The sequence below is a fragment of the Hydra vulgaris genome, chromosome 02, assembly GCF_038396675.1.
Source record: "Hydra vulgaris chromosome 02, alternate assembly HydraT2T_AEP".
Classification (NCBI taxonomy): Eukaryota; Metazoa; Cnidaria; class Hydrozoa; order Anthoathecata; family Hydridae; genus Hydra; species Hydra vulgaris.
This window is the reverse complement of record NC_088921.1, coordinates 20580649-20595980: the sequence shown is the minus strand read 5'-3', so window position 1 is coordinate 20595980 and position 15332 is coordinate 20580649. Positions and strand designations below refer to the sequence as shown.

The 15332-nt window shown below is 35.1% G+C and overlaps 2 non-coding genes and 5 pseudogenes across 2 annotated transcripts; all 7 read right to left on the bottom strand.

Moving 5' to 3' along the window:
• Positions 1–30: 30 nt before the first annotated feature.
• Positions 31–135, bottom strand: LOC136077548 (U2 spliceosomal RNA; annotated as a pseudogene).
• A 174-nt stretch (positions 136–309) lies between these two features.
• Positions 310–550, bottom strand: LOC136077405 (U2 spliceosomal RNA; annotated as a pseudogene).
• Positions 551–2283: 1733 nt separating this feature from the next.
• LOC136077581 (U2 spliceosomal RNA) lies at positions 2284–2425 on the bottom strand (annotated as a pseudogene).
• Positions 2426–2599: 174 nt separating this feature from the next.
• LOC136077325 (U2 spliceosomal RNA) lies at positions 2600–2795 on the bottom strand. Its single transcript, XR_010637022.1, has one exon. It is a non-coding gene; the product is annotated as a U2 spliceosomal RNA (small nuclear RNA).
• A 6431-nt stretch (positions 2796–9226) lies between these two features.
• On the bottom strand, positions 9227–9446 carry LOC136077394 (U2 spliceosomal RNA; annotated as a pseudogene).
• Positions 9447–11613: 2167 nt separating this feature from the next.
• On the bottom strand, positions 11614–11680 carry LOC124813048 (U2 spliceosomal RNA; annotated as a pseudogene).
• A 150-nt stretch (positions 11681–11830) lies between these two features.
• LOC136077429 (U2 spliceosomal RNA) lies at positions 11831–12016 on the bottom strand. Its single transcript, XR_010637063.1, has one exon. It is a non-coding gene; the product is annotated as a U2 spliceosomal RNA (small nuclear RNA).
• Between the last annotated feature and the right edge of the window lie 3316 nt (positions 12017–15332).

Below are 15332 nucleotides of genomic sequence, written 5' to 3'. Positions count from 1 at the left end.
GGTAATTTCCCACAATACACTCTAGAAGGCACGTAGTCCTCACCGAAAGTGATCTCTAGCTCGATTGTACACCAAATGACTAAGAATCAAGAACAGATACTACACTTGATCTTAGCCATTAGGCCGAGAAGCGATAACTGAACAATGCAGACATAGTCTGACTGACGCCGTCTTCAACAATGTACTTGTGGTTTGAATTAGAACGTCTAATCATTTTCGTCGTCGTCATCATCAGCAGCATCATCAGCAGCAGCAGCTGACACCATTAGCGATGTTAGACACTCTGAAAATCAAAAATTTTTCTTATTTCCAATGTGGGCCTCGCTCAGCAGTAGTGCAAAGCCGAGGCAACCCGTGGTCAGGGCAAGGTAAACCTATGATCCCATGACCTAATGCCAAAAATCAGATTAATATATGAGCTGGACTGTGCTGGCATACCAGATATTAAACTGATAAGAACAGATACTTTTTTTTTTTTTTTTTTCTTTTTTTCTAACGACTAGGGTTACCTGCAGCTGATATCAGGCTTACACAGGATCCTAGAAGATAGGATTGTTTTTTGTTTATTTGGAAAGGTAAATTTATTCTATTGCTTACTTAAAGGTTTTTAATACAGCTACAAAGCCGAAACTAAGAAGCACTTATTTTAAAGATGTATATATTTTATGATAGTTAAAGATATTTATATAGGTTTTAGTATAGTTTTATAAATTTTTGTTAGTTTTTTGAATGCATTTATAAATTTTGTATATGTATTTTCTTATTTTTTAGTTGTTTATGTTTTTTCTGAGACATTTTTTTAATACCATTCGTCTCGGTTATTTATTAGATTTTTTGGATTTTGATTTTGTTGTAGCTTAGCCTCCTCCATTGCCTTTCGCCTAGCTAATTTTTCTTCTTCGTATATTTTTCGTTTTACTTGCTTTTGCTCTTCATACTCTTGTCTTCGTTCCATTTTTTGTTTTTCATATTCGGCTCTTCGATACCGAACGTACTTTTTAAGATCATCTTCGCTGCAATAATTTTTGTTGAAACCATGAAAAAGTTTGTGTTATAACATCATATCTCGTGGTAACTCATACTTTCAAATTCTGATGTGAGTTCAACTCCTGAGACATCAATTTCTTTTCTTTCATGTCTATAATCTTTGTCGTGGTTTTGAATAGGTTGTTCTGTTTGTATTGCTTCAGATGGTGTGTTAATTATTTGCTTCATACTTTCTTCATTGCTATTGTCTGTTATTTTTGGTTTAGGTTCAGGGTTTTCAGTTATATTGGTTTCATTTATGATTGGCATTAATTTTATTTTTTTGCTACTATTCGGTTTTAATACTTTTACAGTTTCTTGCGCACTTTGAGATATGTCTTCAACTCTACTTTTTGTAAAGTTTTGTGTTTCACCGTTTGAAACTATTAGGCTAACGGTGGAATCGTCTATACACTTAGTTACAAAAAACTCTACAGGTTGTTCTTTTATATCTTTTATTGTCTTTCTAGGTATTTCTAGTTCTTCCTTCGTTTCTTCGTTAACTTTCTCTTCCTGGGGTACACTTCCTGCTCCATCCTGTCCAGTATATATCGCTCTAACATTGTACCCCATATGTTTTATTTGTCTAGGTATTGGACGCTCTAAGTTGTCCATAGCGGCCACTATAATTCCAGAAAAATATGGCGTTTTGAATTTGGGAGTATGCCTGAAAACTGGCCTTGTGTGGATGTGTTTTCCATATCCCAGTTCCTCTAATGTTTTCCCTACGGGAAAAAACTTCTTCTCGAGTGGAAATCCAATCACAGACACCGCTAGTCTTTTCGATATACTTCTAGTAGGTGTGGAATTATGAAAAAGGTAGAATTTACCATTTATAATAAGACCTTTCTCTTGTGGAAAATGTTTTGCTTTATCAGATCTCATGACAATTTATATCATCGACCCTTTCCTAATCAATTGGAATCCCTCTAACTCCTTATCTAACCCGACATCCTCTATAGCTGATAACACCTCGTCCTCTCCAATTCTCGTGTCTAAAGTACACAAAAGAGTGTTTTTTAAACTCGAATATCCAAATGATGTACAAGCTGTTGCTTGCGCATAGCTTTTAACTTTGGCGTTATTGTCTTCAACGTTTAAGGGTGATGGACTTTTTAAAGCCATGGTTATAAATACACTACGTGTATTCCTAAAGCCAATATAACAGGCCAGTAGACCTTCAACACTAAAATAAAACCTAAAATCAAAGACACTTAACTCCCTACAAACTAAAATTGCCGTACCGGCAACCCGTTGTAGAGGTAAGGTAAACCCTTAGTAATCACTAATGAGGCACGTAGACCTCACTAAAGGTGATCACTAGCTCAGTTTTATACCTAAGATCACGAATCAAGAACAGATACTACACTTGATCTTAGCCATTAGGTCGAGAAGCGATAACTGAACACTGCAGACATAGTCGGACTGACGCCGTCTTCAACAATGTACTTGTGAATTGAATTAGAACTTCTAATTATTATCGTCGTCGTCGACATCAGCAGCATCATCATCAGCAACAGCTGAGACCAATAGCGATGTTAGACACTCTAAAAGTCAAGAATTTTTCTTATTTCCAATCTGGGCCGCGCTCAGCAGTAGTGCAAAGCCGAAGCAACCCGTGGTCAGGGCAAGGTAAACCTATGATCTCATGACCTAATGCCAAAAATCAGATTAATATATGAGCCGGACTGTGCCGGCGTACCAGATATTAAACTGATAAGAACAGATACTTTTTTTCTTTTTACAATTTATTTCATGTTAAATAGTATTTGTACAAAAGAACTGTTATATATTAAAAAGAAAATAAATAAATAAATTAATGTAACAATATATTGTAAATTTAAAGTTGGACGAAAATTTTTTTTTTTTTTTTTTTTTTTTTAATTTCTTTTTCTTAATTCTTTCATTTGCGGTTTCAATTAAAACGAAGCGAAATCGAGATAAAAACAAAAACGAAAACGAAAAATTAAATGTTGAAACCGCAAATTATAATTAGGAAGACAATGGTTTCGTCTTTCACTAAGAATTATGAAGGGTTTTTCTAAAAGTACAAAATATATCGTTTTCAAATAACGTAACAAAAACTTTCGTAAAGTATAAATAAGAAATAGAAAGAGAGTCGTGTTTTATAAAATATATGGCTGGCCATTAAGCCGGGCATTCAAAAAATAAACGCGTGACCGTCACACCACAAGGCTGCTGGGGTCATGCTTTTCGTAACACCAGTTTATAATAAATAGTGCTGGCCATTAAGCCATGCATTTAAAAAATAAACACATGTCCGTCACACCCACAGGGGCTGCTGGGGACATGCTTTTCGTGAATATAAACACAAAAAGAAGGTCATTTCAATATGGTTTTTATTTGTAAATTTTTTCTATATAGTGAACAAGAGTTCTTGTTCATGTTGTTTTGATATTGCATCATTAATAGAAAACAAAGTATGAAATTTTTCAATATTATTTTCGCGTCTATGTTTTTCATACTTTCTTTTCCATATATATTTAATTTCTTTTATAATGTTTTTAATTATTTTTGTGGAAGAGAGCACTTTATTTTCCATCACTCTCAAGTTCCTTGCCCGCCATATTTCTGTTGTTATAATATTTGTGATAGTTGTAAATAGTTTTGCCTTAAGATCATATTTTGGTAATTTTTGAATGTTTAAATAGAATTTAACATGTTCAGGGTTGAAATGTGTATGCGGCAATAATCTCCCGTAGACAAACTTCAATGCTTTCCAAATATCGCGGGCAACACTACAATAAATAGAGGGATGCAGCGTGCTCTCATTTTGGCCGCAGACGAGACAATTGGTATTAGCGCGTCCGCGATTTTTTATCCATAATTTGCATTTTTCTTTTGTTGGTAATATATTTTGCAACATCTTCCACTGTGTATTTTGGGAAGGGCCCTGTGCATAAGATCTAAAGCACCGCCACCAGATCTTATCCCAAGGCAATACAGTTTTAAATTGGGTTTCCCAAAAAGTTTGAGTTTTATTTAAGTTTATGTATTCGTCTTTGTCACCCAACAATGAGTAAATTTTTTTAGTTGTTATAGTTTTTTCTTTAAAAATGTTTTCTTTAGTCTTTAAAAGATCCACCACATCCGAGTAATAAAAGGGTAGGTCCTTCAAAGACTTTGGAAAGGTAACTCCGGTAAAAAAGGTCCATTGCGTATAACCGTTTTTAGCGTATCTGTTTAAGGAATACGCCAAAAAGTATCTTTGAAGAAAAAAACTTTCGTGGGGGTTTGGGTCGTCTCGAATGTGCAACAAATGCTTAAGTCTCAAGGCAACAGATTGCCTCAGGACATCTAGAATACCCAGACCGCCTTTATCCGTTTTTAAATTTAAAATGTTTCTTTTGATTGGCTCAGCAAAATTGCTTTGCCACAAATAAATTGAAATTTCTTTCTTAATAATTTTTTCATGCGTTTTATTCATAGGAAAGACATTTGCAACATACCAGACCTTTGACAAGGCCAGCGTGTTCACAAACATCCCCTTACATTTTAAAGAAACATTTCTATATTTAAAATTTCTCAAGATTTTCGTAAACTTTTCGACAGCTTTGCCAAAATTAACATCAGCTGTCTTTTTTAAATTGTTGAAGAAGGTTATTCCAAGGACCTTCATACCGTCTAGGTTTGACCAGTTACAAACAAAATTTTCGAATTGTAAGCAACTATATTTGTTTTCGAGGCCTCCCAGCGCAAGCGCTTTTGTTTTTGCCACATTAATATTGAAGCCAGTAGCTTTTTGAAATAAATTTAAAACAGAAAAAATTTCACCCAAACATTGCGGACTTTTACAGGTTACATGAGTGTCATCTGCAAACTGCAATAGTTTTAAGGGAGTTGTACCAGGGAGTTGAATTCCTTCAATTCCCTTATTATGCTTAAACTCGAGGGCAAGTGTTTCCACTGCCACACAGTAAAGCATAAGGGAAATCGGGTCTCCCTGTCGAACTCCTCTTCTAATTGGAATGGGCTTGCTCAGGTACCCGTTGTTAGTAATAATATATTGAGTATTTTTTAAAGTTTGATTGATAGCATTAACAAAGTTATTTCCAAAGTTAAACTTGTGTAGAACTTTAATTAAAAAACTTCTATCCATCTTGTCGAATGCTTTTTCCTGGTCCAAAGACATCAAGAAAGCACCGACTCTTTTTTTGTCAGTGTAGTGGATGAGGTCTCGAACCAGGAACAAGTTCGAGAAGATGTTTCTTCCGGGTACCGAGCAAGTTTGAGAGGGTTCGAGCACATTTTAGAGAACCTTTGCCATTCTTAAAGCCAGCGCCTTTGTTATGATCTTGTAATCAGCGCACAGCAATGAGATGGGCCTCCAGTTCTGCAGCAGCGATAAATCTCCGTCCTTTGGAAGAAGACTAATCACTGCCGTACTCTGGGTCCATGGGATTTGGTTTTCAGTTTTTTCAAAGAAATTTTCATTTGCTAATCGGGTGAACTCCCCCCCATAAATACCCCATGTGCTTTGCCAGAATTCGACAGGAATTCCGTCAAATTCGGGCGATTTGTGTTTTTCAAGGGAAAGGGCGGATTGATAGAGTTCATTTACAGTAAATTTTTCGTTATGAAAAGTATTTTCATCATCTGGAAGAATGTTTTGAATTTTTTCAATGAGAAGGTTTTGCAAATTTTTATCAAGTTTTTTGTGATTGTAAAGTTTCTTGTAAAATATTCGCAAAACTTTTTGAATTCCATCAGTGTCTGTAAAAATTTTGCTTCGATAGGATATATTTTTTATAGTTTTTTTATTTTGGTTGTGCTTTTCCAAAAGAAACAAGGATCTAGAGGGTATTTCTCCTTCTTCGAATATTACTTGTTTCGTTCGGACGAACACTCCATTTTTGTTATTGAGTTCAGATAATTCTTTTTTAATTCGATAAAATTTTGTCTTCATCAATATCGCTTTTAATATTTTCTGCATTTAGAGCTTGCTCTAAAAAAATAATTTTTTTCCTTTTTTCTTTTCGCATTTCTTGACTTCTTTGTTCTGCAATAACTCTAACCATAGACTTAGTATATTCCCAAGCTTGGTTAGAGTTTTCAAAAGAGTTTTGTTTTTGATTAAATTCAAATTCAGCTTTTAGCATTTCAATAAATTTTTTATCATTAATTAAAGATGAGTACAAGTGCCAATATCCCATCCCCCGCGGATTCTCCTCTTGTAAAAGGATTTTGCAGGTTACCGAGCTATGGTCACTCCAACCCACCCATTTGAATTTGCAAATTGGATTTAAAGTCAACAAATTGTTAGAAACATATATCCTGCCGATTCTACTTTTATAATTTCGGTGTTCAAAAGAAAATACTTTTTTATCAGAATTTTGTTTCCGAAAAATATCAGTCAACTGATATTTTTCGGTAAACAACCTTAAATTTTTCCTTCCTATAGTATTGTTTGTATTAAACTGGTCCCCGCCTTCTCTATCGAGAAACGGGTCCTCAACCATATTGAAATCACCTATTAACATATAATAGTCACACAGAAGCGCATTTTTACTTAAAAATTTAAAAAACTTTTCCTTATCTTGCGGATCATTAGGTGCGTAAATGTTAATAATATGAAAAGCTTTTTGATTTAAATAAAAACTGGCAGCAAGAATTCTACCGTTTTTTCCGCTTGTAATTTCTGAAAATATAAATTCTTTTTTACTTAGAATTGCCACTCCTTTTTCTTTATTGTTTTTGTTATTCCATATTGAATGACCGTTTGATTTTACGAACCATTCGTTTTCCCATGCCCGTTGCGTTGTGTCACAACAATGGGTTTCTTGTAAACAAATTATGTCAAAGTTTAGAAAAAACGTCATTAATGAATTCCTTTTTTGATTGTTATTTAAACCGTTTACGTTTAACGATAGTATTTTTGCTGCCATATTTAACTTTTGTTGAGAGAAAAATGAATTTTAAACAAAAAAAAATTTTTATTTGAAGTTTTTAAAAGCAATAAATTTCAAAAGGTATAGTTTAAATCTCTCAACAAACATAGTAATTTAGATTTTTGTAAAAACAACATCAAATATATAAATAAATGTAAAGACGTAAAAAAATGATTCTTACTATTCCAGTTGGATTTGGAATTGGTTGCAGTACTTTGTGTATTGATTGTTCAAAAGAGCTATTAGTTTGCTTCGACTAATCGTACAACTTTTCCTCCAATTGTCCTTTATAAACCTGCACTTTCCCGGATCTTTTTCAATTTTTTCGGCCTCGCTGGCGTCAAAGGATCCAAACTGTAAAGCCATAAGTTGTCCAATCATACGCCCACGATCTTCTTTAAATAAACATTTCGATAGTATAGAGTTATCATTTTTCAAGGCTGCGTCAATGTTCGGGTTTAGTTTAATAGTGGTGTCGGTTTTCTTCTTTTTGTCATTTACAACTTCAAAAGGAACATCATTCGGTATGGATATTTTCCTTTTCGGATTTTTTCCTTCAACATTTTCTGATTCCAAGACTTCTTTGGCGCTCTTTACTTCATTTTCCGTGATAGTATCAGGGACGACATCCGTTCCGGTAGAGTAGGTTTCCCCTATATTTCCGGGGAGGATAGAGGCACCGTGGGAAGGGTCATCCGACACAACACCACCAAGTGGTGCTGTGGCTTCAGGCACCTCCACAGCCTTTATTACTGCGTCCACGGTGCTGTTCCTCTGATCCTCCCGATGGTTAACATCAACGGCAGCAGAAGCTACGTGATCAATTTGGTTTATTAGTTCAGGAGAACATGTAGAAAAGGACGTAGAATTCAGTTCTCTGGTAACAATTTGCGTTGGTTTTTCAGTAACTATCGGCATAGTTATAGTAGTTTGCGGTTGGGCTACGATAGTTTGCGGTTGTACGTCAGTTTGCGATGTAAAACGAAAGTCAGAATCACAATCGTTTGACGGATCTTCAGGATGCCAAGTGTACATCGTTCGCACTCGATGTCCTCTAATGGTTAGTGTTTCTGGAACTCGACAGTTAAGATCTTCGACTACTGCAACAAGAATACCGGAGTAATACGGAACATTTGATCCAGGCGATAACCACATGATAGACTTAGTCTCAACATTTTTTCCATATTACATTTGTTCGAGAATAATTCCTACTTGTAGGGTTTTTGCTTCGAGCGGTAAACAAAAAATTGAAATATGCGTCCTTCGTTAAAAGGTTCGGTTGTTTGTCGACGGTAATTTTTAATATCACGCCCATGTTCCAACAGCCGGTATTTTGCTCTTCTGGTTTTCATTACCATTTCGACAACGGTCGCACGGTGGATTAGCTGGACTCCTTCCAGTTCGTGAATTAAACCTGCGCGTTCAAGAGCCTTTAGAATATCAGTTACAGTAAATTTCGACTGAAGTCTAGATAATATCGTTCGCGGTAGCGATGGTTTTCCTTCTTTGTCATTTGTCTTTGCAGCATTGGCATAGGTTTTCAAAGGTGTAGTGGCGCTCTGAACAACGCGGTCATGATTGTAAGAAGCAGAGAGTTTTCTTCTGTCAGGTCGCAAGATCGCTTGTCGTTCCACAACGATAGAAACGCTTCCAGGCGTATTCGCAGTTTCTCAATGTTCCGTATCGGTCGTGGTGTTTCCGATTGGCTTGGAATTTATTCGGGGTTCCACAGCGATCGGGATAGATTTACGGGTCTTCGAAGACGACGATGATTGTCATTCCGCAACGGTCCGCATAGGTCGTTTTTCAGCGCCGTTGGTGGAATCACTATCCATATCGGTATCCTCGTCAGGACTGTATTCGAAATCCAATTCTGTGTCTGAGTCATCAGACAAAGAGTGGTTCCGAGCAGTCTCCATCCTCTTTAGCAGTTCTTCTGAGATTAGACGAAGTTCGGGCGAGCTTCTACTCGTGTTCGGAGATGGCTCCATTGCGATAGCACTAAAACAAAAAAAAATACACTTCAAAACCTTTTCTAAGCAGTTAGAAACCACAGTCTCGGATAATAACTAAGACTTTTGATCTTAGCCATTAGGCCGAGAAGCGATAACTGAACACTGCAGACATAGTCGGACTGACGCCGTCTTCAACAATGTACTTGTGGTTTGAATTAGAACGTCTAATCATTTTCATCGTCGTCATCATCAGCAGCATCATCAGCAGCATCATCAGCAGCAGCTGAGACCATTAGCGATGTTAGACACTCTGAAAGTCAAGAATTTTTCTTATTTCCAATCTGGGCCGCGCTCAGCAGTAGTGCAAAGCCGAGGCAACCCGTGGTCAAGGCAAGGTAAACCTATGATCCCATGAACTAATGCCAAAAATCAGATTAATATATGAGCCGGACTGTGCCGGCGTACCAGATATTAAACTGATAAGAACAGATACTTTTTTTTTTTTTTTTTTTTTTTTTTTTTTACTACTTTCTGGTCCAAGGCACCAGAAGGCAGTATTAATTTTAATTTGTTTTTTTTGTTTATTATTATAATTTTATGATTTTATATTTTGTTTATAGTTTTTTATTTTTATTTTTGTTTTAATGTTTTGTACTTTTATTGAGTAATCAAGAGTCTAAAAAGTAACTCTTGGATGTGACTTTTTAGCACTTGTAACAGTTTATTTTTATTTAATCAAATGAAATTAGGATTTTTGCTTCGAATATAGTTGGATCTGTATATATTTTTTTACTCTTGTAGTTTTTGCCTTTTTTGTTTTTTGATTTGATTGATTTGTTGTTTTTGGCGTCTTTCTTCTTGTTTTAATTTATGATCTTCAATAAATGTAAAAAATTCCTTTTTTCGTTGATCCCATTCTGCTATTTTATGAGCTACATACTTTTATGTTTCTTCAAATGAATATTCCTTTGCGTTATGGTTTTTGAATTCTTTTTTGTTATATGCATACATTTCGCCTTAATCCATATTTTTAAAACTGACTGGCGTTATTATTCCTTTTCTTTTTTGCTCGTTTTTGAGTGCTCTATAATTTCGGAGTTCTGACACATATTGACCCCATTCAGCTTTTTTATGATCTTTGAATTTTTGTAGGTCTTCTTCGCTACAGTTATATCTGTCGAAGGTTTTAAATAAATTCCAGTTACATTCCACCATTTCTAAATGGTTCATATCATCAAGCTCATCAGGTATGACTATTTCTCCTTCTTCAGTTTTAGTTGTTAATATACTTCCGTTCTTACTACTTTCACTTTTTTTACTCTCAACACTTTCAGTATATTGAGTTACTACTTCTTTTTGTATTGCAATCTTTTCCGGTTCTGTGTTTTCTTTGGTCGAAATGGGTGTTTCTTTGTTTAGAATTGATTCTTTAGTTAAGTCTATCTCTTGTTCAAGTATTTCTCCTTTATCGCTTGATGATGTTATTTGTGTTTTATTTTGATTATTTTCCGGTAGTTGTTGACCAGTATATATTACTCGAGCATTATAGCCCCTCAAAACTAGATTTCTGGGTATTGGTTTTAACAGATTATCAATGATAACCACTAAAATACCAGAGAAATACGGTGTTCCATTCTTTGGTGTTGTTTTGAACACGGGTCTGGTGTGGATATGCTTACCATATCCTAACTATTCCAGCGCCATTCCTACCGGAAACCCCTTTTTTTCTAGCGGAAGTCCAATAACAGATACCGCGACACGTTTGATAATGTTTCGGGTCGGTGTTGAGTTGTAAAAGCGATGTACTACACCGTTGACACAGAGACCTTTTTCTTGGAGCAATAATTTGGCTTTGCCAGTTTTCATGACCAGTTCGATTATTGTTCCGCTACGGAATATTTGAAAACCTTCTAGGTCTTTATCTAAACCAGCATCTTCTAGAGCCGAGAGAACATCGAGCTCTGTAATGTTCTTAGTTATATGACTCAGAAGAGTCCTACTAAGAATGCTGTATCTATTAGGTTGATTTTTAGTAGAAGATGTAATTGCTTGAGAAAAGCTTTTATTTATGGCGCTATGGCCTATGTTTACAGTATCATTTTCTATTTCAGTTGTAATCATATTAGTAATACACAACGTGTACCATATATTTAAAAAACTCTCGGTCACACAATACCACTCAAACTAAACTCTCTCACTCCTCCCAACCTTCTACAAACTAAAGTTGCCTTACCCACAACCCGTTGTAGGGGCAGGGTAAACTCCTTAACGCAATAAGAGGCACGTAAACCTCACCGAAAGTAATCAGCCGCTCAATTATACACCTAATGTCTAAGAATCAAGAACTGACACTCTTTTTTTTTTTTTTTTTTTACCAACCAACTAGAGTGACATGAAGCTAAAACCACACTTACACAGGGCCCAAGGGCCGAGACTCCATATTTTGTCCCATTTAAGGGTTTTTTAGCCCATTTAAGGGTTGTTTGGCCCATTTAAGGGTTTGTTTAAGCCCATTTAAGGGTTTAGTTGCCACTCAGCCGAAACTGAGCAGCGCCAACGTAATAGTTTATCTCCATTTAACGTCCGGAGTGGACGGAACGCGTTGGGATTTCCAGACGTAGAAGAAGACACTGAAAAAGCGACTACGCCAAGAACATCTATCGACTGTCACAGTTTCGATCTTGTGCTGTTTCTGCTTTCTAACAACACCGAAACCAATTGAGAGATGGTCCGGAGCCGAAATAAGAACAAATACTACACTTGATCTTAGCCATTAGGCCGAGAAGCGATAACTGAACACTGCAGACATAGTCGGACTGACGCCGTCTTCAACAATGTACTTGTGGTTTGAATTAGAACGTCTAATCATTTTCATCAGCAGCAGCAGCTGAGACCATTAGCGATGTTAGACAATCTAAAAGTCAAGAATTTTTCTTACTTCCAAACTAGGCCGCGCTCAGCAGTAGTGCAAAGCCGAGGCAACCCGTGGTCAGGGCAGGGTAAACCTATGATCTCATGACCTAATGCCAAAAATCAGATTAATATATGAGCCGGACTGTGCCGGCGTACCAGATATTAAACTGATAAAAACAGATTATTTTTTTTTTTTTTTTTTTTTATATTTATTTCATATTGCTATGCTTTAGGCTTTTTTATATTTTCAGGGTAATACTTTATGATTTGAGTGATTTTATATGGTAAATATTAAGGAGTCTTTTTCATTTTTACATATTGCTTCATTGATTGAGTATGTATCATAGAATGTTTGTTTTGAATTTTCTCGAACTGCTTTGTTGTACTTTTTTTGCCACACATATTTATTTCTCTCTTAGTTTTGCTGACTATGTCTTTAGCGTTGATGTCTTTGTTTACTTTTAGTTTGTTGTTTCTGGCTCTCCACAGTTCGGTGTTTGTGATATGTGTTAATGTCGTTATTATTTTTGCTTTTTTGTCATTTTTTGTTAACTCTTCGACATTTGTCATAAATAATGTTTGAACTATGTTAATGGTTTTGTTTGGTAATAGCACATTATAAATTTGTTTCATTTCATTCCATACAGTTCGCGCTTTTTTGCATGTTATAAATGGATGAAGAGTGGTTTCTAAGAGGTTGCAAGATTTCCATGACGCATTTTCTCGTCCTCAATTTTTCCTCCAGTGTTGCAGTTTTTCTAGCATTGGTAGGCAATTAAACATTATTCTCCAGTGGGTATTTTGACTAGGTCCTTGGGCATATGAGTTAATGTTTCTAGCCCATATTTGTTTCCAGGGCAGATGCTTTTGCAGTTTTGTCTCCCACATCAGTTGTATTTGCTTTATATGCGGATCGCTTTCTGAGTTAGATAATCCTTTATAAATATTTTTATATGTTTTGCTCGATAATTGGAACAATTGTGTATTGTTTTTAAGGGTAGTTAAGGTGTCTTTATAGAAGAGTGGAAGTTCGTGAAGGGTTTTTGGGAAATTGTTCTAATTTAAAAATAGCCAAGGTTTATATTTATGATTCATTGTTTTTATTAGTGATGTTGCCAGGAAGTATTTTTGTAAGTAAAGAGATTCGTGTGGGGTTTGACATTCTTTAATTTGGAAAAGATGCTTCATTCTCAAAGCTATACTTTGTCTGGCTGGGTCTAGGATTCCTAAGCCCCCGTTTGTCGTTGGAAGGTAAATCATATTTCGTTTCACCGGCACTGCATGCTCACTTTACCAGACGCATTTCGAGGTCTCTTTTTTATTTTTTTTTTCTATTAGTTTATTTATTGGAAAAATAATTGCAAGAAACCATAGCTTTAACATAGCTAAGGTGTTGAGGAACATACCTTTGCATTTCAAAGATACGTTTCTATATTTAAAAAACCTTGTTTTCTTCGAGAACTTTTCGAATACCAATTTCCAGTTCTAGGAGGCAGCATATCCTAGATCAGTAAAGAAAGTTACACCGAGGAATTTGAAGCCAGTTTGATTAACCCAATTAATATAATGATCTGGCAATAAGCCATTTTTGAAAGTTTTTATAGAGTATAAAGTTAAAGCCACCTTAACCGAGTGCTTTTGTTTTGTTTAAGTTTATATTTGAGCCAGTCGCTTGCTCGAAGTTATTTAATACTTTAAAGATTTCATGGATAGAATATACGTTTTTTGTTGTTATTGCTGTGTCGTCTGTGTATTGGAGGACTTTTAGGGGTGTTTTGGATCCAGGCAGGGGTATGCCTTCGATAAATGGGTTTCTCTTTATTTCTAAAGACAAGGTTTCCACCACGATGCAGTAGAGCATGAGTGCTATTGGGTCGCCTTGCCTTACACCTCTCTTCACTTTAAAAGGCTTACCGAGGTAACCATTGTTTATTATTAGAGACTGAGAGTTTTCCATAGTTTGTTTTATGGCATAGATAAATTCTTTACCTAAGTTATATTTTTCCATTACTTTGTAGAGAAAATCTCGATCTACTTTGTCGAAAGCTTTCTCTTGATCGATCGAAATTACGCAGCTCTCTATATTTTTTTGATTTGTGTATTTAATCAGGTCTCTTAATAGAAATATATTAAAGAAAATGGATCTTTTAGGTACTGAACATGTTTGCGATGGTTTCAATATTCTGTCAAGAACTTTTGCTAGTCTGTTTGCCAGAGCTTTTAAAGATGGGGTCATTCAAAAGATTGACGTTTAAATGCCAATATCCGGTGCCTCTTTGAGATTGAGGCTCTATTTGTATTTTAACTAGAAAGGCTTTGTGGTCACTTGGAGTGTTTTCAAGTATTGAGCAGGTCCATTTAGTAATTTTATCTAAGTAACAGTAGATCCTGTCAATACGGCTTTTGAATGAGTTATCTGTTTTTTCATATGTGAATTCTTTCTTACAAGGGTTTTGCTTGCGGTAGGCATCTTTTATTTTATGCATTAACAAGAAGTTTGTCAAACTCCTGGAACCAAGAGTATTGTTTTTGTTTAGCGAATCCCCTTCCTGCCTATCTGTATTGGCATCTTCCACCATATTAAAGTCACCAGCCAAGATTATTTTATCACCGACACTAGTATGTTTTTCTAGAGTTTCAAAGAAATTTTCTTTTTCATTTGGGTTATTTGAACCATATATGTTGATTATTTTCACTTTTGTATTTACTACATCTATGTTTGCTGCTAAGATTCTACCATGGTTGTCTTTCGTTACTTGATCAAAGGTTGTTTTAGTTTTAGTGAGAATGGCAACTCCTCTTTCTTTGTTCGATTTATTATTCCATATAGAGGAGCCATTTGTTTTTTGTTTCCACTCTCTTGCCCAGTGATCTTCTTTTTCTTTGGTGCAGTGAGTGTTATGGATGCAGAAAATTTCACAGTCTAAAGTTTCCAGAAATCTCATTACTTTGTGTCTTTTAATAATATCATTTAGGCCATTTACATTAAAAGTCATTATTTTCAACTCCATTTTTTAAGGAAATACGAGTATTTTTATGTTATTTGTTTTAAGTTTTATATTTTTTTTATATTTGTTTTTTAAGTTTATATTTTTTTTTTTTTGTTTTTGTTGTTGTTGTTTTATATTTTTATTTGGTTTTTCGTTATATATTTTTATTTTGTTTTTCGTTTTATGTTTTTGTTTGGTTTTTGTTTGGTATTTCTACCTGGTTTTTAACTTTATTTAAATTTTGTAAATAGTTATATTTTATTTGGCTTTTAGGTTCTCCTCTAAACAGGTTCTTCATTATGTTGGTTCTTTTTCTAGAATTTTTATTTTTCGTCTGAAGGTTTTCTTTTTTTATTCTTATTATTATTTACTTCCGTAAATCCGTCATCAACAGAATCATCATCCATTTCGCAAGCGTCACTTTGATTGATTTCTTTTATAATTTTTGATGAACTTGTTTCGTTTTGTTTTATTTTGTTTTGATCTGATGGTTTTGCAGAAACTTCGCATATTTTCAATTGTGTTGGTTCTTCGGTACT